This window comes from Ixodes scapularis, unplaced genomic scaffold (assembly GCF_016920785.2).
Source record: "Ixodes scapularis isolate PalLabHiFi unplaced genomic scaffold, ASM1692078v2 PGA_scaffold13__105_contigs__length_92229423, whole genome shotgun sequence".
NCBI lineage: Eukaryota > Metazoa > Arthropoda > Arachnida > Ixodida > Ixodidae > Ixodes > Ixodes scapularis.
The window spans coordinates 41,359,288-41,384,637 of NW_024609839.1; the positions used below are offsets into that span (position 1 = coordinate 41,359,288).

The 25,350-nt window shown below is 46.0% G+C and overlaps 1 protein-coding gene across 2 annotated transcripts in view; it reads right to left on the bottom strand.

The window, feature by feature from the left end:
• Nucleotides 1-25,350, bottom strand: part of LOC8031807 (putative polypeptide N-acetylgalactosaminyltransferase 10) — a 280,882-nt gene that overhangs the window by 247,589 nt on the left and 7,943 nt on the right. The gene's annotated exons all lie outside the window — the stretch shown is intronic.

Below are 25,350 nucleotides of genomic sequence, written 5' to 3' on the forward strand. Positions count from 1 at the left end.
AGCGAGGCCGCACCGCAAAAACAAACGAACAAACGAAAGAACGCGGAAACAAAACAGATAGCAGACGAAATCACCTTTTTCCGGTGATTGTTTGCGTCTTGTAATAACTTTTTTTTTCTTAAAATGTGCGGCAAGCCAAGGTCGGTAATATTATGGGAGCGCTGGGAACAGCGTGTGTAAAACGTTGCCTGTTGCCGATGGAATTATTTTTTTTCTTCGTGTTATTTATTATATATATATATATATATATATATATATATATATATATATATATATATATATATATATATATACAAAGATGGAAAAACATATCCGTCCCATCCTGAAATGCCCAGAACAAACTCGTTCTATGGTAAAGATGTATGCGACTGCAATGTTCGTGCACCGATGTTTCACTGCCTTCCAGAGTCTCTGCTCCACATCACCGAAAGGAGAAATCGAAAGAGGGAAGTGCACGCATAGCTAGGTGATCTGAGGTCTAACGATTTCTCCTCAAGCTTTTGTTATACTTGTCTGAGCACTCCTCAGTGTCTCTTAGTCGGACCGTACTTTTCCATAGTGTACAAGTATATGTAAATAGAATGGATCGATTGATTCTACTTATTAAGCACCTCGCGTTGGGAGGCGAAGAATCATTTGGTAATGCTGGAGGCCGGTAACACTCCACAGAGGTCGATCGTTAGCTCTCTCGAAGCACCTGGTTGAGAGAGGCTCGACGCGTCTACAGGTGTGATCAAAATGTGCCTCAGAACCCGTGGTACAGAATAGGGAACACCAAAGTCTAGAGCCAGTATGGGCAAGATACCCTTAACTAAACCATTTCAGTATGAGGTTGCGTTCAGTTAATAACACACACACACACACACACACACATACGCACACACACACGCACACGCACGCACACGCACACACACACACACAAACATACATGCAAGCGCTAATGAGACGCCCTGATTAGACTCGAATAAAGAAAGGATGCTAAAATTTACGTAAACTTCATTGGTAAAATGTTCAAGTATTATGTATATTTGGGGAGGAAAAGGTTTCCAGCAAATTTACAATTAACGACAGCGAAAAAAAAAAAACCTGCATATCGTTTTTTAAACATTGATCCCAAGCAGGTTTTGACGCCTCTGATATCACACCTCGTAGTCGCTCTATATACGCTACCCAAAAGAATGCCAGCCTCGTTTCAAAAAGACTTCCCGGATGTCCTGTTAACCTAAAGCCGCGCCGAATTCGGCGATACTTTCCCGGTCATCTCCGTCTCGCACGAAATTCGAAGCAACTTCTCGACCCCTTCCTGAGTTCTAAATAGCCGGGATCCGACATCCGGGGAAACAGTGTCTTTCCCTGTTTCAAGCCGTCTTACAGCTCGGATTCGCCGAGCCCCACAAAAAAAATAGCCTTCTTTTAGTAGTCCGGATAAAAGCCGCCTTCTGCGATGCCACAAATCTCAAAAACCGATATCGTAATCCTGCTAGAGTTAATCTTCGTCTATACCCGTCTTGCGTGTTCCTCTCAGGCTATTTGTTTTTAGTCTTGGGTGATGGCGACGATTTCGGAAGCTCAGTTGTACTGTGCTTGTTCCCCTTTGATTCCAACTATTTGAAACGCGTTTTCCCGCTACAACTTGTATCGGTTGAAAAGGAGCACGTATCCGTTTTAGTTCCAATAAGTTAACGTTAAAGCTGCCCTAAGGAGGTTCCTGAGATCGCCTAAATATGGCGATAACTCAATGTGCGGACTCTAAGCATCCTAGAAATTCATAAAACACAAAGATTTGCGGCCGATTCCCCTACGACAAAAAGCAATCAAAGATCGAACGCACCGAGTTCATCTACGGCGATGGGAGGCGCATTGCTCCGGCAGCCAGGACGACACGAGGCCAATGAAAACGCGCCTTTTCGTTCAGATTGCGAACGCTGGTATTACGAAATGTGTAGGCTTTTATAGATGACAACCGCGAATAACAGTAGTCGAAAAGCGTTAATTGTTCGCGGAGAGGGATCATAATACTGCAATAATTGTCCCCAAAACAGCGAACAATGTCGTTGTTGTTCTTGTTTTGTCTTCCGCGGGAGTGGTGTGTCCGGTCGTCAGCCCTCGAGCGCGCACTCGCTCGCGGAACGCCGGCGTCCGGCGTTTGGCATTCCGCTTTCTAAGGCGTTCGACGAGTCTAGTGGAGACAAAGGGAGCTATAGCTTTAGGTCTACCCACTAATCGTTCCACTCAGAGCTCGGCGTTCTTTGTCCCTCTCCTCTCCTCCTCTCCCGCTCTTTCTCGGCGCATATTTCTGCGTACTTGTATGCACGTTTTCTTTTTTTTTTGCATATATATATATATATATATATATATATATATATATATATATATATATATATATATATATCCGCGGATACTGCAAGGAGCTTCATTTTGGCGAGGACCTAATATTTCGGAATTTCACCATCTGAATAAATGTCGCGAAAAAACTGATCATGCGAATGCATCGTTTCGTGCCCACGAAAACGTAGCATATCACTCCCAACTCCGAACTTTCCGCGTCCGCGAAATGTTTCCCAAACTACACGGTTGCAACTTGGCGAAATCTCGAGCCCGCAAAAATAAAACTCGTCTACGATACTTCTGTGTGTAATTCTACACATATTTGTGCACATTCACACATTCGACACATTCCTGCAATAGTGCACCCTGGCGCTGAAGGTTAAATGAATTGATTGATGCACATGCTTCGTTTGAAGATTATTATTATTGTTATTATTATTATTATTATTATTATTATTATTATTATTATTATTAAAGCATGAAATGCTTTTTAGCGCTATGCCCCAATCCCAATGTTGTCCGTCCATGCGTACATTTACCGCTAAATTTAGCGAAGAAACTGGCGTCACGTGACGTCTCATGACGTCACATTACTTATGCACCTTAGGTTAATTGACGTCATGTAACCTCTCCGTACACCAATTCAGTTACCCGATAAATTTAGCGAGAAAATTCACGTCTTACGACCGACACCAAAACTCAGTTTCCCCGCAAAATTTAGCGGGGCAATTCGACGTCACGTGACCTGACGTCACGTGACCTGTACAATTATTCAGTTTCCCCGCTAAGTTTAGCTGGAAAATATACGTCACGGGACACACTCATTCCCTCTGCCATTCCTTCTAATGCACTTCATGCATTCTAAAACTTTCAAAATAAAAGTCGCTGCCATTTTTTTTTTTTTTTTTTTTTTTTTTACAATTTGTTGGGGATAATTTTTTGGGGGTCTGAGGCTGAAGAAATTACACCTCACATATCGAGCAGAACACGTTAGACTCAGTCGCCATTTTGGACTACGAAAATGAATCGATGCGAACGTATACCGATTCATCTGCTCACACGTGAATTGCCGGCTCGTTATTAATTACTAACGAGTTGGCGATGAATGCGTACGATTGATCATAAGTTCCTACGTACGTAATGCATAATATATCATAACGCAAACTCGCTGCGTTCGGGAAACGTAAATAAATCGCTTCGTTCGCGCATATATATACCTCTAGCGGAACCAAACACGCGAGTGAAATTTGCAGGTCGAAATAAATGTTCGTTCGTACCGTCGTGTGTGTATTCGTGAGGGGAGAACAGCTGTGTGCGGCATAATTGTTGGCCCTTTGATAAGGCTTGCCTCTCTCTGCGTTCCGAAGCTCAATATACAGACGCATTTTATAGAACTTTCTGGCCGCACGAGCTCGCCATTTTGTGTATTTTCCTTAAGCATACCCGCGCCTCTCGATTAACCCGCCTGTATTCCGAAAATATAAAATAGACGTCTCTTAAAAGACTTGCGTGCTTATTATAGCTTCCAGCTGAAGAATATTGACCCTCTCGACGGCGTTATACTTTAGCAATAGGGAGTTTTCGTAGACCGCGTTTCCCCCTCCGCTAAACCCTCCGCAACGGAGAAGTTGCTACTGCGCCTGCGCGCCGATAGCCTTGACTGTAGAGTTCCGGGTATCGTAGCGGATTGCGGAGGGCGTTGCGGGACGGCGAAAACGATCCCCGAAAACTCCCTAACGTCACGCATTTCGGTAACGTAAATAGGGCAACTCCACGTCGCCGAAAAAGAGGGAATGTTTTTTTTTTTCTTTGTTTCCTCTATACTTTAGCCATGGGGCCATGTCATTTGAATGCGCGTCGAAGGCGTTAAGAAATTAAATGAAATGACTTCATCGTCCCTGCACCGCCAAGGCTGTACGAATCTCGGTAATTGTATTCCCCAAAACGTGTAATGGCGTGTTTATAATTTTGGGTTCGTTTAACGCTTCTATCGGCTTTGACGCTGAAACGAATAAGCGATGAACGAATCAGTTGAAAGTTTTTACTCGGTACACAGCCCTTATTCGCGAGGCAGAAAACGCTTGGATAGAAAAAGTGCGGCCTTGAAAAGACTGTGATAATAAACGCCTGTAGGCCGCGGATTTTTCCGGTGCTTATATATAAGGAATATCGGCAGATGTTTTTTCGGTGTTAAGTTTTTAAGTATCGGTGTCTTTCGGTGATATTTCCGACGAACGATAAAAACGTCGATTATCGGCGAAAATCTCGCATAAAACACGAGTTCAAGTCTAAGAGGGCTATACAACAAAAACAATCCTAGCTAGAGTAAACAAAAAAAAAAGTCTATAATCGGTGCTTTTTTGGTTTCACCCGATTCTCTATTTTTGGCACCAACAAATGTTTCGTCCGCTTTCTGTTTGTTGGTTTCAGCCGATGTAGAATTTTTGAGATGGACGAACGTTCATCTGTAATTTTCGGCTAAACAAAAAAAAAAGAAAAAAAAGAAAGAAGTCGCTTTGTAGTATTACACAGGATCTACAGATAGAGAGCGCCTAGGGCCCAATTTTCCGCGTCATCTACTGAGGGCCAGCGCGGGTCACACATTGGAAACGAGTGCTGTGTCATCATCATCATCATCATCGTCGTAAACTTTATTAATCGAGTGTTCAGCTAGTACTCGTGTTCTGACTGACCGAACGCGTGTCCAATATGTGCCCTCTGCCGGCCCTCAGTATAGTCACGTAAAAGATTTAGCACTCCCTACTCGGGCACAACTTTCTGCGGCCACGCATTCAAAGGCGCGGGATCGTGCGCTCGAGCGCCGATTACATCTGTTCACGCGCACTTCTCTCGTCCAAAACGACACAGAAAGTTAGCAGGACAACTTTCTACGGCATTCCCGAAGAGAGGAATGCGCCCGCCCAACTTCTAAGTGGCGATGGCTTCTAATAAAATCAGTCGAGAGTTTGCGCCTGTCCTAGCGTCTCTGTCTCCTCATTGTCCTCGTTCGCGTTTTTTTTTTTTTACTTTTTACTTTTTAACGAGTATAGACCAACTAGTTCATATCCCAAACTTTAGCGCCAATAGCTTTAATCTGCGCTCAAGCATGCACTGCCGTAACTTTTCTGACTGCACTATCACGGAAAGTCGTAACTGAGTGTATAGCCACCCAACAAAACAAAGTAATCAACACTAAAAAATAAAAACAAAATAAAAAGTTGTGCGCGGCGTTACTGCATTTTTTTTTCCCCTAAAAGAAGCGCGGTTCAGGAACGCGGTTTGATAAAACTATGAGAAGCCAGACGGTGATGGAAGCAACGATAGCGGCCAAACGACGCATGCCATCGAACAAGGTCACAACAGCTAATAAGAGGAACACGACCAATGCACTATATAAAAAAAGGAAAAAAAAAAAAACACATACAGGCGTTTCGGGTGACTGGTTGCAATGGATGGTGCCTTCTTGGCGCGTTTTTCTTTTCTTTCTTTGTTTCTGTCTAAACGCTCGCACGCCCATTCCACCTCCATTGTCACGCATTGGCAACTAGCTTCCGCGCAAACGTATCTAGTCCGAAGCTCGTCCCTGTCGTTACCGACGCGTTCGGAATGTCGGCGACTGTCACGTAGGGGTGGAATGTATTTATACGTAGGTATTTAACACGGACAAACCGACAGGGGTCATTACAAGCGCGATCTCCTTCGGTTGGATTGCTCCACGGCGACGAGAAGCGCTCGTGCCCGACGGGAGCATTCTTATTAAAAGCTACATTATTATCCCGTATCATCTGCTTTCTTGCAAAGTGCCGGCCTTGTCTGGAGGATGTTGTACAGCGGAGCTGTTAAGGGCTAGTTTCCCCAGGATCGCGTCCGGTACCAAAAAAATGTCGACACCCGTGGTCGACCCAACACTCTGGTTGCCGCCGACGCTCATAGATGGCGGTAGCTGTCCAGAGTGTTGTGTTTGCCGGTTGTCTGCTTGCCGCCGTCGCTCACAGATTGCGTCAACCTTTCCAGCCTCGGCAAACAGACAACTAGTTGCTGCCGTCGCTCATAGATGGCGGCAACATTTTTTTCCGAGGAAGAGGAGCGGGAACGGAACGAGCGGTGATGTGCGCAGCAGCGCGAATGGTTGTGCAACCACCGCGAGGCCGCTATCGCCGAAAGTTCCACTGCGTCGAGCGCTTCAGATTCCCTCGCGAAATAAGAGCAGATCGCTCGCCTGGAAAGTCATCGCCGATAACAGAAGCTGTTCCTCCTTCTTCGCCAGAGTGGAAAGGCTGAAAGATTTTTTTTGGTTTTTTTCTTTTACGACAATGAGTTAAAATTGTACGTGACAACTAATCTCCCAAGTCAAAGCAGACACTAGACACGAATTAAGCATCTTACTCAGTTATAGAACAAAAATAGTTTTTGTAATAATAATAAAGAATTTATTAAAAATGGTTACCGCCACCGACAACTTCAGAAATGCAGGGCGCGGCGTTTCGTAAGGTGCCGGTAGCGATAATAAAAGGTAATGACATTAATAAGCGCTCTATACTCTGCGTAAATATTAAAAAAAAAGAAGAAAAACAAGCAGAACATGAACGCAACTAGTGCCGTAAAATTAATTACCACCGTCAGAAAGCCATGGGTTCAGTCTCTGTGGGCTCACCGAAGACGTCGAGATACGAGCAAAAACACACTCACAAAATACACGCTGATTATTCTCACTTCAACGCCCGGGGCAAACCAAAAAGAAAAAAAAAAAAGAAGAAAAGAACAAAAAACGAATGAATCGACCGGCCCGACATATGGACGAATCCAATCACAGCAGCAGCGGGAAACCTTTTCAGACACCTCATCTCGCTGAAGAATACCATGTTCATTTTCTTCTCAAATATTGATCTGAGAGAGGGGGCAGGGCATGCCTGCAGTTTTTGACACCCAATACTGGTTCGCTAAATCATAACATCACAAACAAAAAAAAAAAAAAAGAACGTTGTCAGTTGTTAAAAATTGAAACGTGAACGTGAGAGTTGTTAAATGCCCGAGAACAAGCGTGACTCAACTCCCCTGACAAAATGTCAAAAGATAAAAAATAAAATAAAATAAATATTCGCAATTAAATAAATACATAAAATAGATCCCCGGAAAAAAAAATCGTGGCACGACAGCTGGGTGCGAGCCAACGTGAATCCCGCACCTTGAATTCCTTCGAATGTTCTTTTTTTTTTTTTTTTTTAAAGTAAACGTGTGCAAGTGAGGAGAGTACGCGATAAAACAAAATGGAACGATGATGACTGGGTGATTTGGGGGTGTGCGGATGATTAGACACGCGTTTACATTTTTCCTCGGGGCAACCGGAGAGCCAGTCCATGAGGAGAACGTCCGGGGACCGCGAAGCACGGCTAAAATTAAGTTGATCTGACATTCTGATCCACGCTCGGACCATGCCTGTGGCTTTGATAAACGCCCAAAAGCAAATCGACTGTTTTTTTCCCCTTTAAAAGTAATACCAAAAAATAAATTCAAGAAACAATTCGTTTTTAATTGTTCGGGTAATGCAAGTATCAATAAATTTTGCAAATTCAATTTTTTTTTTTTTTTTTTTTTTCTGTAGGAATTGGGAGGGTTTGTTACTATACCCTGTGACCTCTGCGCTTGTTTTTCTCCCTCCCGTTTTCGGTACATGGCGTCATTCAGCTCCGTGTATTGGAGAGCACCGTCGGCCGTCATTTTCCCATTACAAACTTTCAGAAAATCGCCCATAACTTATTAAATGAGATAAGGGTCAGTTCTGAGACTTTGGTGCACCTGGCTCGAACCGCTAGCGCTACATATTTGGGCGGACAATGAGCGTTCCGCGATGCGTAATTTACTTCTCCAGTAAACAAAGGAAAAAAAGAAAGCTCAATGACACTAATGGATATTAGGACAGCTGGCGAAATAAATCAGCGTGAGACGTGCCGAACCCTCGTGTCCCCGAAGCCTCGGTTTCGAGTAACGAAGCCGGACCACGCAGAGCACGAGCATTGAGCGTCGCCGCCTGACAACCCTGGCACAATTTGCGCGACAACGTCGGGAGAGAAAAAAAAAATCGATTGCGTTTTTGTTAGCACGAAGGTCGAGGTGTGGATCACTAACGAGCCTGGCCGTCGGAACGCATCTGCGTGCCATATCGAAGCCAATCAGGGATACACCGCGTTTTGCTCTCGGGAATCGTGCGCTCACGAGGGCGCGTATATTTATTTATTTATTTTATTTTCCTCGAAGGCCCCCGTAGGAGGGCGTATATGTACATAAGGATGCTGTGGCAGCCGATGCGGTCAGTATGTATTCGCGCCATACTACCTACAAGAAAAGGCCTGGGCGTGACGTCATCGTTAGTGGCTCCGCGACGCACCCCCAAGCGGCAAAGACGCAGAACCTATATAGACGAGAGCCGTAGCAATTCAGAGGTAAACGCGGTCGTCTTCGCGTCGCTGCGTGCGCCTAAAGGGGTATTCACTGGACGCCATATTTGAGGGCGATGTTTGGAGCGCATGCTCAGAACGAGCTCGCATTAGATAGGCTGCTAAGACAGGTAACCTGGGTGGTGCGGAATGCACGCGGCAAAAAAGAACTGTGGAAGCTCGTCGTCAGCACGCGCTCAGCAGTCGCGCGCACACTTAGGGCCGCCAGTGCATACTCCCTATACGAAGTATTCACTGGGCGCCATATTTCTGGGCGCTGTCTAGAGCGCATGCTCAGAACGAGCCCACATCAACAGGCTGCTCAGACCGGAACTCTTGGTGGTCTGGAATGCACGTTGCAAAAGAAGCGTGGAAGCTCGCCATCAGCACGCGCTCAGCAGTCGCGCACACGGATATGGCCGCCAGTGAATACTCCCTATAGGTATACAAGCCCGAGGTGGCCCACGCTTCTTCCGTTTACTTGACTTCATCATTACCACAGCAGGCTACTGCCATCTTAGATTCTACTGCGTCCTTCCCCCCAGCGTTGGCCTTTGAGGAGGCTCGCCTATGCCTGTTTCAGTGGCTCGGCAAGACGGGAAAAGGTCAGCAGCAGTGGCGGAGGTCATCTGGCGCGCGTGTCCAAAGTGTCTATATGAAGACAGAATACATCCCGAGTCGTTTTGTATCGTATCGCGTAACCAAGCTGCCAGTGCCGAATGCCCTTTTAAATACTGCATACCTCCAAAAAAAGAAAAAAAACGACAGGTGCCGGTTGTTACAGGAAATTACCGGCCTTAATGTTCCGAATTTATCTTCGACATTATAGTATAAAAATGAATTCGGGCTTGAAAATGATCCTCGAGTACTTCTAACGAAGCTGTCCAAACCCGAGTCGGTTAGACATTCAAACTGAATCCGCTCTTTCTCGCGTGAGTTGAAACGTGGTGGCGCCAGTGTGCAAGTCTATAGATCAGAACCACTTCTGATCTAGACGGCGGGTTTCGCGGTATCTGCGAAATCAAATATATGCGCGCTATAATCTGGAAATGGCCTTTTATAAAACGCTCTCAGACACAATTCGCACTTACGATAAAAGTATTATGAGTAAAAAAAAATAAAAGGAAATATTGGCGTGAATTGGAAGTGTGCCGGGGCTACCCAACTAGATGGCGCCACTGAGTTTGTGGCCACACAAAAATGGGGACGAATACACATATAGTTGCACGTGTATACGAGTGTGAGCAGATTTTCTGGTTCGAGTTCCGAACAGCCCCATTTAACAAACAAACAAAACTAACAAAAAAAAAAAAAAAACAGCGAAAGCAGCAGACCGACGCTGTCGTTCACAAGATGGTTATTTCTCGGCACCCGGGCGTAGGACGCGCATCTACTACAGCTAAGCAAGCACGCTATATCAACATAACGTAAGTACTGCCTATTCCAAACCGCACTTTCGTGCCTTATGTGTATACAAGTACAAGTGGCGTTACAATTGCTCCACGCAAAGCGTGACCGAAACCATTTACACTTTCGTTTTTATTTATTATGAAGACTAAAGAAAAAGAGACCCTACGAAGCGCTGAAGCAACGTAAACGTCGCTCGAAGAAGGAAAAAAAAAAAAAGAGTCGTAAAATAATTATAAAAATGAAACGGCGTGCCGTTCCTCGTTTTTTTTAACCTCCATGCAAAGCAAGAGACTTCCCTTTGCTTTTTCTTTCTTTATTTTTCTTTCTTTATTTTTTTTTTTTTCTAGTGTTTCGCTTGCTCACTTCTTGTGTCAACTCGGAAAATGGTGGTGGAAGCGGCGGCTTTTCGGTGCCGCCGCTGGAACTGCTCTCACTTGGAAAAATATTTGGAGTTTTCGCGACCGTCCCTCTTTATCACCCTCTCCCTCTTTCCTTCTCTTGCACCCTTCGGACTGAGGGGAAAAAAAGAAAAAACAAATACACAGTCCCCCAGAAAAACTAGAACGAAAAGGAATGTTTTCCTTTCTTCAATTTTTTTTTATTTTTCTTTCCCAGAGCAACGCACACTGAAGTCGCAGACAAAAACACACCATCAAAAAAAAAAAAAAAAACATTGCTTGCTGGCTTTAACGAAAAAAACAAAACGAAAAAGAAAAGGCCAGTGTTATTTTGCCGGGATTGTTTCAAAGTCGACTCACGACGATTAGGATGGTGCAAAGAAAACATTTATAAACCGAGTTAGTTTTGTTCGGCTTTAAACCAAGCCCTCCCAAATCAACAAAACGTGTAAAAAAAAAAAAAAAAATCGTCGCGACAGTAAATAATACGGTAGCGCCAGATCTGTTGTCGGTTGCGATCCCAGCTCGGACAACATAACTCTGAGAGCGTTTGGCTCTTTCGCGTTTGTCCCAATGCGCGCGTTCGACGTTATCGAGAGGAGAGCCTATATTTAGGAGAGGGGGTCATTTAAACCACGAAGAGGCGTTCGCGATTAAACGGGGGACGCCTCCTGCCAGCAGCTACTAGATTTAAAAACAAAAAAAGGCCCAAGTGCCTAATTTTCTTGCATCACTTACGAGGGCCATCTTTGGCCACAGAAATTGGTCGCGACTAAGGCGTCAGTGTTTTGGCTAGGAGTCGCGTTCTCGCTGCTTGCACACGAATTCCAGCAGAACGCTGAGGCAAGCACCCGTCTCCACTATGTGTAGCTAACATCAGCTCGGAGCACGTAGAGCGAAAGCTTGCGCTGCAGAACCCAGGGATCCAGGGTTCAAATCCCATTCCTGCCCGTTTCGATCTGGATGAGCATCGTACCGGCGTGCGGTCGTGTATCCCTACTTCGTGGTGCACGTTAAAGACCCCAAGGTAGCGGTTGTACTGCACTGGCTAACTTGGTCATCTACAGCGTGTGACTCGTCGCAACCTTGAAATGGCTGACCAACTACACGCTGTCTAAATATCCACACAAACCCCCCATCTGGCCTTTCTTAGTGACGCAGGAAAATTGAGCACACTTAGGCTTTCTTATCTCAGGGGGTGTTGCCCCTTACTGCTCGCGGGTGCGCATGCGGGTTACGGTGTCGCGTGGGAAATAGAAGAGCGGGCGGAAGGGCTGGGCAAAAAACACTGGCAGTTAAGCCGCCCCCCCCCCCCCCCCCCCCCCCCGCCCCCGCCCCGCCCTCGCGGCTCGTGGTGCAAAAACACTGTCAACTGGGGAAACCACGTCACCGCGATCGAGCGGTTGGAAACCCTCTGAAAATCAAGGCACACCGTGCCCGCAAAACTTGCGATGCGACTAAGGCAGCGCGCTCTTGAGCGTCCATGCTCAATTATTTATCGAGAGCCCTCCTCCGTCAGTATAACCCCCGTTAATCTTTGATCGCGTCGTTTTTCCGTGCAGCCTCGGCGACGAGGCACCATATAGAAAAGTGGAGACGTCATTTTGGGATGATACCCGTGGGCCACTTCCGCGTTATGTCGCTTAAAGAAGAAAACAATGGGGAAGACAATCTTTTCTGCGCGAAAAAAACGAGATTTTCAGAGTTCAAGTAAAACCGAAACTTCTTCGTTTTATCAATACTTTTTTTTTACTGTGACATTAGTCGATGCAAGTCGTGCACGTAAACCGTAAAAAAACAAATTAATAAAAATATAAAGAAATAATCTTTTTAAACGTAAGTTCTTTTGTTTTGTTTTTTGTGATGATGTTACGCAGTGTTTTGAAATGTGTGTACTGAATGATACAGAGTTCTGTAACAAGAGTTCGTAATTAGGCATTGTGCTTCTAGTCTCTGTCTCCTTTTCGAATAACCAAAATATAATAATTTAGTTCAACTACTTCAATTTATTTTCTCTTCCTCTCGCCTGTGCATCACTGCTCGCTAATTTGTTTTGCTTTTTTTTTTTTTATGTGGTTCAAAAGACTAAGAGGCTTAGCGAAGCACTGGCCTTTTCCAGCTAAAAGTCACAAACTCAAACACGCTGATCGGCATCTTCGCGATAACACACAAATATACAAATAACACGCAAACAAACAATGCAAAATGCGCAAGATACAGGAATGATCGAACGTAAACCTATAGCGCGAGACCCCCTAAGGGCCTTCATTCACGTCTCGCCTATTCATCGGGAATCCTTTCTTCTCTTCTTTTGTTTACGAAAGCATTATCGACAGTAGCATCGTGATAAACTCGGGACCATAGTCCAGGCTAACGCTAAGAAGAACATCCGCCAAAGTCGAGCAACCAGGGAGGGCCGAGTTTCTCATCAGCCGGCAAACCAGTGATGGATCGGTCGCGGTCAGCGCGGCGCGCGCCAGCCGGTGGCCGTCTTCTCCACAGCGCCAGCCGTCTCGCGTGCCGGCGTCGCCGCCCCTAATTCGATGCTTCGGCGCACGGGAGGCAGCCCGGCCGGTGCCATCCGGGCCCCGATGGGAGACAATTTGGCGGTGTCGGCGGCGCCGCGCTGCTGCATCCATCATCGAACCCTCGCTGCCCACCATGCAACGCAGACGTCCGACCGCCGTTCAGTTCGACAGCCCCTCCCTCCCGTCACCGTTTAACTCTTTATACCTCGCTATAAGGAAACCACTTTTCGTTTTCTGCCCGTCAAGGTCTCCCTCCCCCCTTATCGAAACCTGTCATTTTCATATAAAAGCCAGATCTCTTCATCAAAAAGCTATTCCCTTCGTCCAAAGATCCTGATATTCTTCTTTCGCAAACGTCAGGTTTCCGCTGAGATCCGTTTCTTTAGGTCGATCGAACATTACTCTTCGTCGCTGTCTATTAGCGAAGTGCGCGACGAAAAGAGTAGAAAGAGCGTCGCTGTGGTCGCAACTTGCAATTGGGCAAACGCTATTTTTTTTTTTCATCGACGGAAATTAGCGTTATGTCAGTGTCAACTGTGACGAGGTCGGCTTAAAGGCCGACGAACAGTTCGCGCTTTCCACTTTTCCCCCGTTTCCTCCTCTCCCCCATCCACCCTGTCCACCATTGCCTGTTTCCTCCTCCCCCATGGGGAGGAGGATCTTCTGCCTCGCAGAATCGCGAATCTGGTCGTCGGCCTTGAAGAACGCGATGACCCCGAGCTTCCGTTGTCATTTTCTACACACACCATCGAACTCGTAGTTCGCAAATGACGCTACGTGGTAAAAGATTACAACGCATCAGAACGCGGAATGCTGGCGTTCGACGCTTCACTTTCGGACTGGAATTCGTTCGACGAGTTGGAGTGGAGACAAAAACGGCTATAGCTTCAGGCCTACCCATTAATCATACCAACAAGAGCTCGGCGTTCTGATGTCTGTTCCTGTTCCTCGTCTGTTCCTGTTCCTCACCTTCTCGGCGTATTCCCTGTAAACCTCCTCTCCGTTGGAAGCTAGCCTCCCCTAACGTTTCCACGCGCTCGAAGCCACGCGTTGCAGTCTCGGCACATTCCAGCTTCGTTAGACGTTCTTCCGGTAATGAAAAACGTCTTTCCTCATTTCATGTAATTCCCCCCCCCCCTTTTTTTTTTTTCCCAGCGTCCAAACTGTGACTGTGCGATGAGACGCGCGCAGGCCGACCAATTAACGATGCTGCGCAAATCGGGTTCCGTCAAAATCCCAGCGTGCGACGCGGCACGGCCGTTGATTGAACCCGAGAACGAAAGCGGATATAATGAAAGCGCCTACAATGAAAGCGGATATAACGAAACCGGATATTCGCGACTCCAATTAACTATAGGTGGCGCCACTCATTTTCCAAAATGGCGGTTAGAGTGAGGGTCGGAGATGCGCGCCGCTGCTGAGCCTGTCTAGTGTGCTGGTTTCACTTAGTGACACAAATTATGTCTGGTAATACGAGGAAGCTAGAGTGCTATGAGTGCAGGTCACCTCTTTATCCTAAAAAAACAAAAACGGTGTTTAGCGTAATACTTACTCCAGGAGGCACGTTCTAACTCTGGAGCGAAACCGAAACTAACCTCTATTTCGGATTTAATTTCTCGATATACGTCTTAATTTCGAATTCTTTCATAGCTCAAGATGTGTCTCACATCGTATTTATTTAATTAAATAAGTTTTTTGCGGAAACTTTATTTTGTAACATACATGTTCGATTCAGGCACTTCAAAATACTTCGGAGATTTCAGTGTCCCTTTGAAGACGGGGTCTTTCTTACACCTTAGAGCTAACATAGAATATTATAGTTGAAAAAAAGTGAAAGCCGTTTACAACTCCCTGTAATGCCGAATTAGAGCGCAGCTCTTGAGGAGGAGGAGGGAAGGGTACTCGGGGGGGGGGGGGGGGGGGTTCGCGTGACCTTGGGGGGCCACGTGACGATGACAATGCCGATGATGTCATTAGTAACGTCACTGATGGCGTCATCAGTGACGATGCTGATGACGTCATTAGTGACGTCACTGATGACGTCATCAGTGATGATGACGATGCGGATGACGGTGACGTCATCAGTGATGATGACGATGCGGATGCCGGTGACGTCATCAGTGACGCCACTTATGACGTCATCAATGATGATGACGATGCGGATGTCGGTGACGTCATCAGTGATGATGACGATGCGGATGCCGGTGACGTCATCAGTGACGATGCCGTCATCGGGGGGTCTCCTGACCTCGGTGGGGGGGTCACATGACCCCGGGGGGCTCGCGCGGTGCATTATGGTACATTTCCCATAATGCACCGCGCGGTTACGCCGACGGCGACGCCGACGCCGCTCAAGCCGGAAACGGGCGCCGAAGAGCTGCGCTTTACAAATCATTGCTGATATTTGTGCGTTCTCAATGCCTTTTCTTGTTTCGATTGTCATGTGAAATAATGAACTTCGGGCCTTTTAATGGGTTTCGGGGTATTTAGATGATTAATTGCTTTAATATTATTCCCAGCACAAGAATAACAGAATAAATCAAATTTTTACAGTATGTCCACAAAACGTATAAATTAATACGTGCTGTTCTTACTACAACAACCTAAAGAAGAAATCCGAGTCAGGCAGCTGAAGTGTGTGTGTTTTTTAGAGGCAACGCGTGACCATAGAACTTTATATTGCATCCAGTGTTTGACTGTTTGTCTATATTGATAACGATGCCAGGAGTTTTTCATATGCTAAAAAGAAGAAAAAAAAATGATACCTTTCTGGAAAGACCACTATTGGGTAAAGGGCGTATTTTTCTGATCGTGGCGTTAATTGGGGCATACAGTGCCGTGATTTGTATTAATAATAATAATATTAAAATTAAGATATTTTAATACACAATTTTTCAAGTTCTAATATAATTCGTTGCTTATTAACTAATTTTAAACGCGCAAACAAATATGACAATCAAAAGTGTGCTAATTATATATCATCACTGGGGCCGATTGTAGTATTTTTAATTACCAAGTTCTAAAATAAAGATAGTCTAAAATGAATCACGAGAACTTTACATGAGAAATTCATGTAAAATTACATTAATTGTGAATAAAGAATATTTTGCTATCGAAGTAGCGCGACTTTTGACACTCGGCAAGAGTTTGAAAGTCGCCGCCAACAGACTTCCCAATCCCCCCCCCCCCCCCCCCCCCGGCAAAAAAAAAAAAAAAAAAATTGTTTTTATTTATTATTTTTTATAACATTTAGTTACTTTTATTTCGATGTGTCGTCGTTTTGCCAATCTCAGCCTTTCCAGAGTTCGGAGGAACGCCTACCTGCTTGCACCTCTGCTCACTGCAGCACGTTGCGTTGGCGTGGAAGCCGGTGAAACAGTTGCGAGTTTTAGTATTGCGTATATGAGCGAACGCAAAGCGCTGTTTGTTTGCGTTAACTGTGCGTGGTCCCTGCGCGTGCGCGGAGGCCAGAATTGCGGTCTTGGATTGGCGCATGGCGATGAGGCGCACGCACCACGTGGGGCACGCAACTCTTATGCAAACGCACAACGCTATAGCTTCTATAAGCAATACTAAGGTAAACACTCCTACACCGGCTGCAGCACTACGTTGGGACAGCGAAGAGCGTTGTTTGCGTTCGGAAATGACATTTCGCGAGCCATGATCGCGTGCAGTTCCGCCGTGCCCGCTGAACAGGAGAATCGGGGGACCCTCACTAGAGCGCTTCACGTTTCCGCCGCGGGAGGGCGAGCGTCGAGCTGGAGACGCGAATAACGAACGTCGGCTTTATGGGCCGCCGGCACGGCTTTGATCACGAAACGCCGGCTTTGATCACGAAACGGTCGGCTTTGATCACGAAACGCAGCGATTAGGATGAGGTTCAAGGCTGTAACGACAGAACGGGCAGTCTTCTGTCGAGCGAATTCAACCACTCCCGAAAAAAAAAAAAGAAGAAAATCTTCGCGGAAGCGTTAGAACGCACTCATAGTATACTTAATAGACTCCTTTCGAAATACTGCCCTCTGTTGGCGGCTGTGGAATCGCTGCACAATGGGGGACGAAAACTGCAAGGTCACGGCACACGTTATGCAATTGGTTGGATCAAAAGCCAAACACATCCGCAGAAAAAAACGTGGCGAGCGCAGGGTCGTTCCACTTTTGACCCTGTTTGATTGGCTGGTCATGCTCCTGGCGTTGGACGTCCTCTGACGTTCGCTATCTTATGGAATAACTTGCACATTCCACGATGTCAGTTGTTCCGCCATTGTACTGTGGTTCCGACGTCCTAATAACCTACACGTAACTTTCGAAAGGGGTCTATCGATTCAAAATCAAATAAAATGGTTCCGTCTTTGTGTTAGCGTTGTGCTTTATTTGTGAGCACGGCACGGATAGAACGAAATATCGTCATATCGAAGACCACAAGACTCGGCCCATATAAGAAGCAGGAATAAAATTAAATCGAACACTCGGAGCTTTGATATCTCCGTGGGACAACTTCAAGCTCACTCAAATTTTAATACAAACTAAGTAGAGATTAAAGAAAATAATAAAAAAACTAGCGAAGTACGAGTCAAAAATGATAAAATAATAGCATACTTTCGCAACAAGGCCCTATTTCGCAGGAGGGCTAGATAAATATTTGAAAAGCCTCACCGTCACCATACCGCGCCAATGTTTGCTGCTCGACCCTCCAACATTGTTTTTCTTCTACTTCCACGTCCGACGTATCACACTACCTGTCGCTGCCGCTTCCACTTTTGCGTCCTTCCGGCGCGCAATTGCTTTGCAAGTAAAGTTGACGTCGTCGCGCCTTTCGCTCGCGCAGTTCCACTATTAAAGAGAACGTATATATGAAATAACCTTACGCACAACGCAACGCATATGTACACACCCTCCATACCCCGTCCAAAATTATTAATTTCCTTCCGTGTCTAAAGCGTGTCTTTGGAAAGAGGGAGCGTATTAAAAAAAAAGGTTTGACAGCGCTTCCCCGGCACCTCGCGAGAAAATACGAGACGACGGGAAACCTATATAAGCCGATGGAATACACGGGAGCTCTTACGCCGCTTGATGGGCCGCAATGAGGCACATCAAGCGGCGTCGAAAGGGCATCGTCTCGGCGTTCGCGTTGTCAGTTTGTGATCAACCGGCTGAGCCAATAACGCACCGAAAAAGAAACGCGGGATCCTAGGCGCGTGATTGGTTTAGTGATTGGTTTAGACGACGAACGCCGTGACTATACACTTTGACGCCGCCTGATTGGCTCAATCGGAACGCAAAAGAGGGGGACACTACGTAGCGAACATTATATAACGAAGAATCGGTTGAAGTTACACTACGATCGAGAAAAAAAATTTAAAACGAAGTGACGCCCAAGGCGCAGTGAACATCGAGTAAATTGTTCATCGGTAACGACTCCACCAAGTCATCGAAAGTTCGCACGTTTGCTTCGATATTAGGTAAACATCGGCCATGATTTTCAAAAAAAAAAAAAAAAAAAAGTAGTACAACTTGCCGCGTGTAGTTAATTTTATTTCTCCCAAAATTGGAAATTTTATTGTCGAAATCGGGCAACACTGTACAACAGTCGACCAACATTGAATTTTGCGAAACGTTCGAAATGTTCGCCGAATCAATTGAGGCACGTGGCTCGACAAACATTCTCGACATCCAGACGTACGCCTTCTGTGGTTACCTTTGCTCCTTTCAAAGGGTGGTGCAACGATTTTTGCACTTTGCGCGAATACCGCTTAGAACGAATCCCTGTCGTTTATAAAACATGAAACACGCGTTCGGTTTTTCCCCCTACGCAAAACAAGTCCCATCCAGAACCCAACTCGCAGCCATAACAAGCTGCCACGTGATCTGGAGCCGATTATATGCCGCCAATGTTGATCATGTACCGGGTGTTTCAGCGAAGACGGACCAAAATTCATAAAATTAGTGTATTCGAGGTAAAAAGATAATTTTCTCGAGACCGCATTGCTCGCGGTGGCGGACATCAGAAAGTGCGCGATGCTTACTAATTAGTTCGTTAATTAATAAAGATGTCTAAGTAAAGTTTTACTTAGTGAAAATAAACATATGTTTCCAATAGCGAGTTTTAGTAGACCGTGTTTTCCCCTCCGCTACCCGGAACTCTACCGCCAAGGCCATCGGTGCGCAGCGGAGGGTTAGCGGAAGGGGAAACGCGGTCTACTAAAACTCCCTAATAGACCGATCTCACCAGGAGTTGCGCGACGCCACCGCTGCCGCGGTGCATCCTGCATGGTACCTGTAGTTCTCCCGTTTTCCGGCCGCGTCGATGCGCATTGTATGCCCGGCGTTTGGAAGTTTTCGGGTTAGCACGAGACTTTTAGCCAGGTGTGTTTACTCATGGTTTTCAATCGGTGGCTTCACATGTTGTGTGCCACAGAGCTATAATAACAGCACCAGGCAAAAAGACGTCGGATATTATGTCTTCCCGCAAGAAAGAAGCATGGCAAAGAAAGGTCGACAGAGCCGGACAGAGCGGCAGGAAAAATAGCGTTTTACGATTTGTTTCGCGATTTGCTTCATACTTTATATCCAACCTATTGCACGTCAGCTAAAATGTATAAGATTACAGGGCACGAGACATAGAGCGTGCCGAGGTGTTCCGTAAGCTGGAATCTCTCTGACCATTTGCTCTGTAGCGGCCTATTCGTTGGTCTATCTCAAATAGGACCTCCACACTGCTTTGTGGAGGCCGTTTTTAATACACTTCTTGCTCGGTGTATTTTGGTGGTTATAACTGTTATTGCGACGACATGTTTCAAGCATAACTCTGCTTCAAAAGATTAAGACAATCACTAAAAAAGAGCAGCGATTCCCGATATGCACCACTTGAAATAAAACATCCTTTCCAGAAGCAGCCTTCATTTTCTTTCATACAAACGTGAAAAGATTACATAATGCAATTTAGAAGTGCAACACGTACCTACCGCCAAAAATGTAACAAACGAACCTCATTCATTTTGTAATGGTCTATTAGGCTGGTTTTACCGATCCATTCTGCATTAGCACCAGTCGAGACCGCAGAAAAAAGGTTCCCCCGTCGGGCCACTGTTAGCGTTCGGATCTTGCGCAAACAAAATAAAACTGAATAGAAACTGTGTACGAAAAACCATCTCCACCCCAAGCTTTCAGATATCTGGCATGGTTGCTTCTTTTTGATAGATGCCAATTATTACGGCGCGTTAGGCATGGCCTTTCTGTGTGTGCAGGCTTCTCCCGCTGTTCATCTGTACTCTGTCGCACAGGCTGTCAACCAGAATGAAACAACTTTTAGAAAACTATCGCTCACCGAGAAAGTCTATTTAGCTCTTCTTACTTGATGGCTGATTAAACGTTATGCACAAGACTGAGCACCACCAAGCTCAGTTTTTCATCACATTGGATGCTGTTCTGTGGCGCTACACCGAGCCGATGGTCCCGCGAATTTCGTTGTTTTTTGCTATTGCGCAAGATGTTCACTTGTTTGCAAGGTAATTGAGACGACCGAGGAGTCGGACTGCTCGAGTAGTAGCGCCGTTGTTGTTTTTTTTTGTTGTTTTTTTTGGCCGCAGTGGGATTACCGCGTGAACGGCAGTGGGCTCACGCGTTCACGAAGACGAAGAAGCAGACGACGACGAAGCAGACGACAAAGCGATTCTAAAGCGATAAGACGACTGAAACTGCTTTTCTGCACTTGCTGAGGAAAGTAAGGCATCACAAACAACACAATCTTATGAAGTAAAAACATGCAAAAGAATCAAGGTGATACCGGGACGTGCCAAATGATAATCTATGATGTACGTACGCGCAGCCGTATGTAGCCGGGAAGCCGGGGAGGGATGACTACAAGTAGCATGGCGGCGGCACCACTTCCGGAATGCGCGCGCCTGCGCACTTCGCTTGGTGGCATCGGTCTATTAGAAAGTCGCTAAGTGTCATAGAACTTAACCAGTAATTTTCCAAAATACTTTGAGCGCGTGAGAAGCGTAGTAGTGCGCTAAAGTTACCACTCGTGGAGCAGGGTATACAAGGTTGGGGCGATTAGAAGAGAATAAAAAAAAACGATTTTTCAACTTTTTCCTTTTTAGCTTTCTTCCTAAACTCCCAAATCCCGCATTGTACCAAACAGTTCGAGAAGACGGAAATGAAACTCCCCTCCCGCTCGGACCCTCGTTCGTGTACCCGGACACCGCCATTAGGGAGTTTTCGTAGATCGTTTCCGCCGTCCCGCAACGCCCTTCGCAACCCGTTACGATACCCAGCACTCTACAGTCAAGGCCATGGGCGCGCAGGCGCAGTAGCGGCTTCTTCGTTGCGGAGGGCTTAGCGGAGGGGGAAACGCGGTCTACGAAAACTCCCTATTCTCACCCTAAAAGATCAGCCCGTCGCTCAAAACTCGGACAAAAGTTACTTTCCCCACCCCGTTCACCCCTAAGCTGACAGTGCTGTGGAAGCTACGCGCTCGTTGGCCAGCCACACCTTTGCCACGTGGTCACGCTTCCTCGCGCATACCCACGCGCGGAGAACGATGTCAGGTGATGAAAGGGAGGCGGCTGATTGGTCCGGCAAGCGAGTAGCTTCCTCCACACTGTCAGCTTAGGGGTGAAGGGAATAAGTGGTGTACGGTGCCATGGTGACGCGCTTTGGGTACCGCAGACGTATCACAGTGGAAAGTCATAGAGCTTTTGAAAGGAAGGAAGTACGAAATAGTTCGCTGTGTTTTCAAATGTTCGTACAGAAAATCAGGCGTGTGAGTTTCTACCTTCTTTCTCTTAGCCCGCTAAACGATTTGCTATTAGTAAAATCCCTATATAAATTCATTTATTTCAACCCAAAATTCGTTTGATGGCCACTTTAAAGGGACGCTACAACGAAATTTCGGCGCTTATTTCTTGGTCTATTCGTGTTCAATGGAGCATTATCACATCAGACACACCGATATCTTGTTGAAAAAGGCACGAAAAGGAATTTGAAAACGAACTAAACGATTAGTAAAGAGCACCTGGTGGGTGTCGCTAACGCCTCGTTTGTAATGTTCGTCTAGGAATTTTGACGGTAACAACTGTCTCGGCTCCGGCGACAACGAGAGAAGAGCTCAAGGAGAAACTCCCCTCTCCCCGAGTCTCTCTTTTGAGTGTCCTAGAAGTCGCTATTGTCCCTCTACAAGATTATAGAAGATTAAACTGTCACTCGAAATTCGTCCAAAGACAGCTTTGGGGTTGCTTGCGGTGGCCTGATCGCTGGTGTGCTTCGGTAGAGCGGAGCATATTCGCGACTCCAGCAAAACGGACGCCGCCAAGCGGGAAAACCGGGAACCAGCCGGTCCAGGTCGCTCCGCGCCCCTCCGCGTCTCTGGTGGCTTTCGCGGAGACGTGTTGTCGGCGCGGTGGCGAACAATGTAATTTGACGAAGGTCCGAATATTTCTTAAGTTTGCCTGAGTGATCATTAGTGTGGTGAAACCTCAGTAAATTGTTTTCTTCTATTACGTGTTTGAAAGCCCGTTTACTCCACAGCACACGGTCGCGTGCTTTCGATTTCTTGGATGGGGAGGAATCACGGAAAAACTTTTTGATTTCTTGTCTGTCTCGAATCACATTCAAAGTGACGACTGCTTGGTAACTGATACTGGAGGGAACATCAATGTTGCAGTCAAGTGAATGGGAAGGGTCGATAGCTGCTTTTCTTGAGTTTGGTTGTGTTCGGCTAGCTTAAAGTTTGAGCCACCCACGCCGGTCGGTGCGTTGGCTATTCATCTTGGCTGCTTTTCGCCGAAAAAGCCTTTGGACCACACTGAAGGAGTTGGGCTGATTTCGCAATTACTTGATTCAGGAAAACTTGCTCGCTGCAAATGATGAATGAGGGAAATTATCTGTTTTCAAAAGATGGGAGACAAGTCTCGCAACGTTAGATGCTGCCACGGCATTTTGACCTATCGCGCTTCCAATATTTATATTACCAGGACGTCGAAGCCAGCAGTAATATGCGTCTACATTGATCAGGTTGACCGGCCACAAAAAAATACTAATTTTCTCCGTTCAGGATTCGAAGCAAAGTTCAATGCAGAGAGGTTCTGCGTGGATCTTCAATGAAGACTCTCTTCAGTTTGTCTCCGTGCTGCCGGCTATACAACCATTTGGCTAAATTTAAGTAGTATGTCTTCGTCTGTCAAATATACTTTTATTCAGCAGCTCACCTAATAGCTAGTCAACTAAGCTCATATTTTAACCCGAAGGATATACTAATATCGCTTTAGTGGGACCATAGTACGTAATATAATACATAACCCGCTCGTCAAAATGACTTCTCGATTGCTACTAAAACCTGAATTGAAATACGAGTATCAGCTGCTTAGTGGGGCGCCGGCGGGTTAACATGGTCCTTGGCTCAAAAAGCGGTTGCTTAATTTTCGTAATTGTCCTGCAGCCTGTGTTGGTGGCCGAGCAGACGACTGGAGCTGTTTCGTAAACGCGGATACGCACAAAAGCTCGATTCTGCGGACAGATAAGTCGCATGGTCGAGGCATGCGAGTTAGCTGAAAAGTTACTATCTGTGGAACAATTCTATAGTCATCGCCGCTTTCCTTAGATGATCAAAACTGATTAGTATATTACCGTCTCTCCGGAGCCCATAGTTTCGGTTTTGAACGAAATCTCCAAAACGAAAGTTTGACACGAAAAGAACAAAAAAACACCGGCAAAACAAAACTATGCTTTGCAAGTTTATCTGCACCGGCTACACTTCACCGTCTCAGTTCAAATACCTATAAAATTGGGCATTAAACAAAAGAAAATCTGCTAAATTGAACGCGCCACCCATTCAGGCGGCCCGGCCGAGCCGCCACGACCTGGACTCAGCCGCCATGTTTGTTTGGTGGTGGCGCCCCCTATAGGTTGCTGGAGTCGCGAATACAGTTACTCTATGCTTCGGCTGCTTTCAGCGGATGCTACGAGCCATCAGAGCCTATCCAAGGCCGTGGGAATGTCACGTGACCTTGGAGAGGAGGCGCAGCGACGCGCAGAAAGCGTATCACAGGCTACGTCCACAGAGCGGGATTGGCTCGGATAACTCGCAGCGTCCGATACGTCACGACTGCGGCGGATGTGACGTGCCCTCCGCTGGCTGCTCTCCGAGCTTTTGCCAGAGAGGGGCCGTTTATAACGAAAAATACAGCCATCAGGCTCAAAATACAAAGGTGCGATTGTCATTTACGGATATCGTAAATCATAATCAGCCTATTTGTGAACACGACGGGTATATTTCAAATTTCGTTGAAGTATCCCTTTAAGCGCAACCGCTAGCCTTGTACCTGCTCCACGAGTGGTAACTGTAGTGCACGACTACGCTTCTCACGCGCTCAGTCTTTCTGAAAATTACTGATTTAGTGGTTTTCGATGACCCTCCGCAAATTTCGAATCGGAACCACACGTCTTTTTTCACGAATTAAAAGTTAATTATTCTTAACTCATTATCGAACTAATTAGTAAGTATCTCGCATTTTTTGACGTCCGCCACCACGAATGATGCGGTCCCGAGAAAATTATCTTTTTACCTGGAATATATTAACGTTAGGGACGTTTGTCAGTCTTCCCTGAAACACCTGGTATATATAGCCACGCGCTGAGTTCCAGACATCGTTAGGGTTCGGCTATTGTCGACGTAGCAGCGTCTGGACACAAGCCACTATCCGAACGCCTGTCGATCGAGCCATATTATCGCGAACGCAAATCCAGTGCTCGCGCAATGCTCGCGTCCAATCTATGAGGCGACACCGACCTTCAAACTACGTCATCAATTTTTTTTTTTTTTTTTTTTTTTTTGAAGGAGAGATTGAAAGGAAACGCTCGCTTTTATCCTTGAAATTAGATCGCAACAAGACATTTTCTTGGTCAGTGGCGTTCCCTTCGAGTGCCAGTAAGTTCGTGTAATGTAAAAAACGTTCCAACTGAACATCGTTACGCTTATTTTTTTTTAATTATGTTCCTTTCCACGTTGTCTTTATTGAATCGCTTAAACAATTCTCCCTAAGCTCTACTCTCCCCCACTCCAATCTGTTTTCTTTTCACACTCATACGCGCTAAAATGAACAACTTGGACTTTGACTTGAAGGAAACGAGCAAGAGCAAGACAAAACAGTACAAAACACGGACAAGCGCAAGACGAAACGAAACGCAAACAAGTCACGCGCTCAAGTGAAACCGTCTCGTCCGTTTCCCAAATTACAGACGGGAAAACAG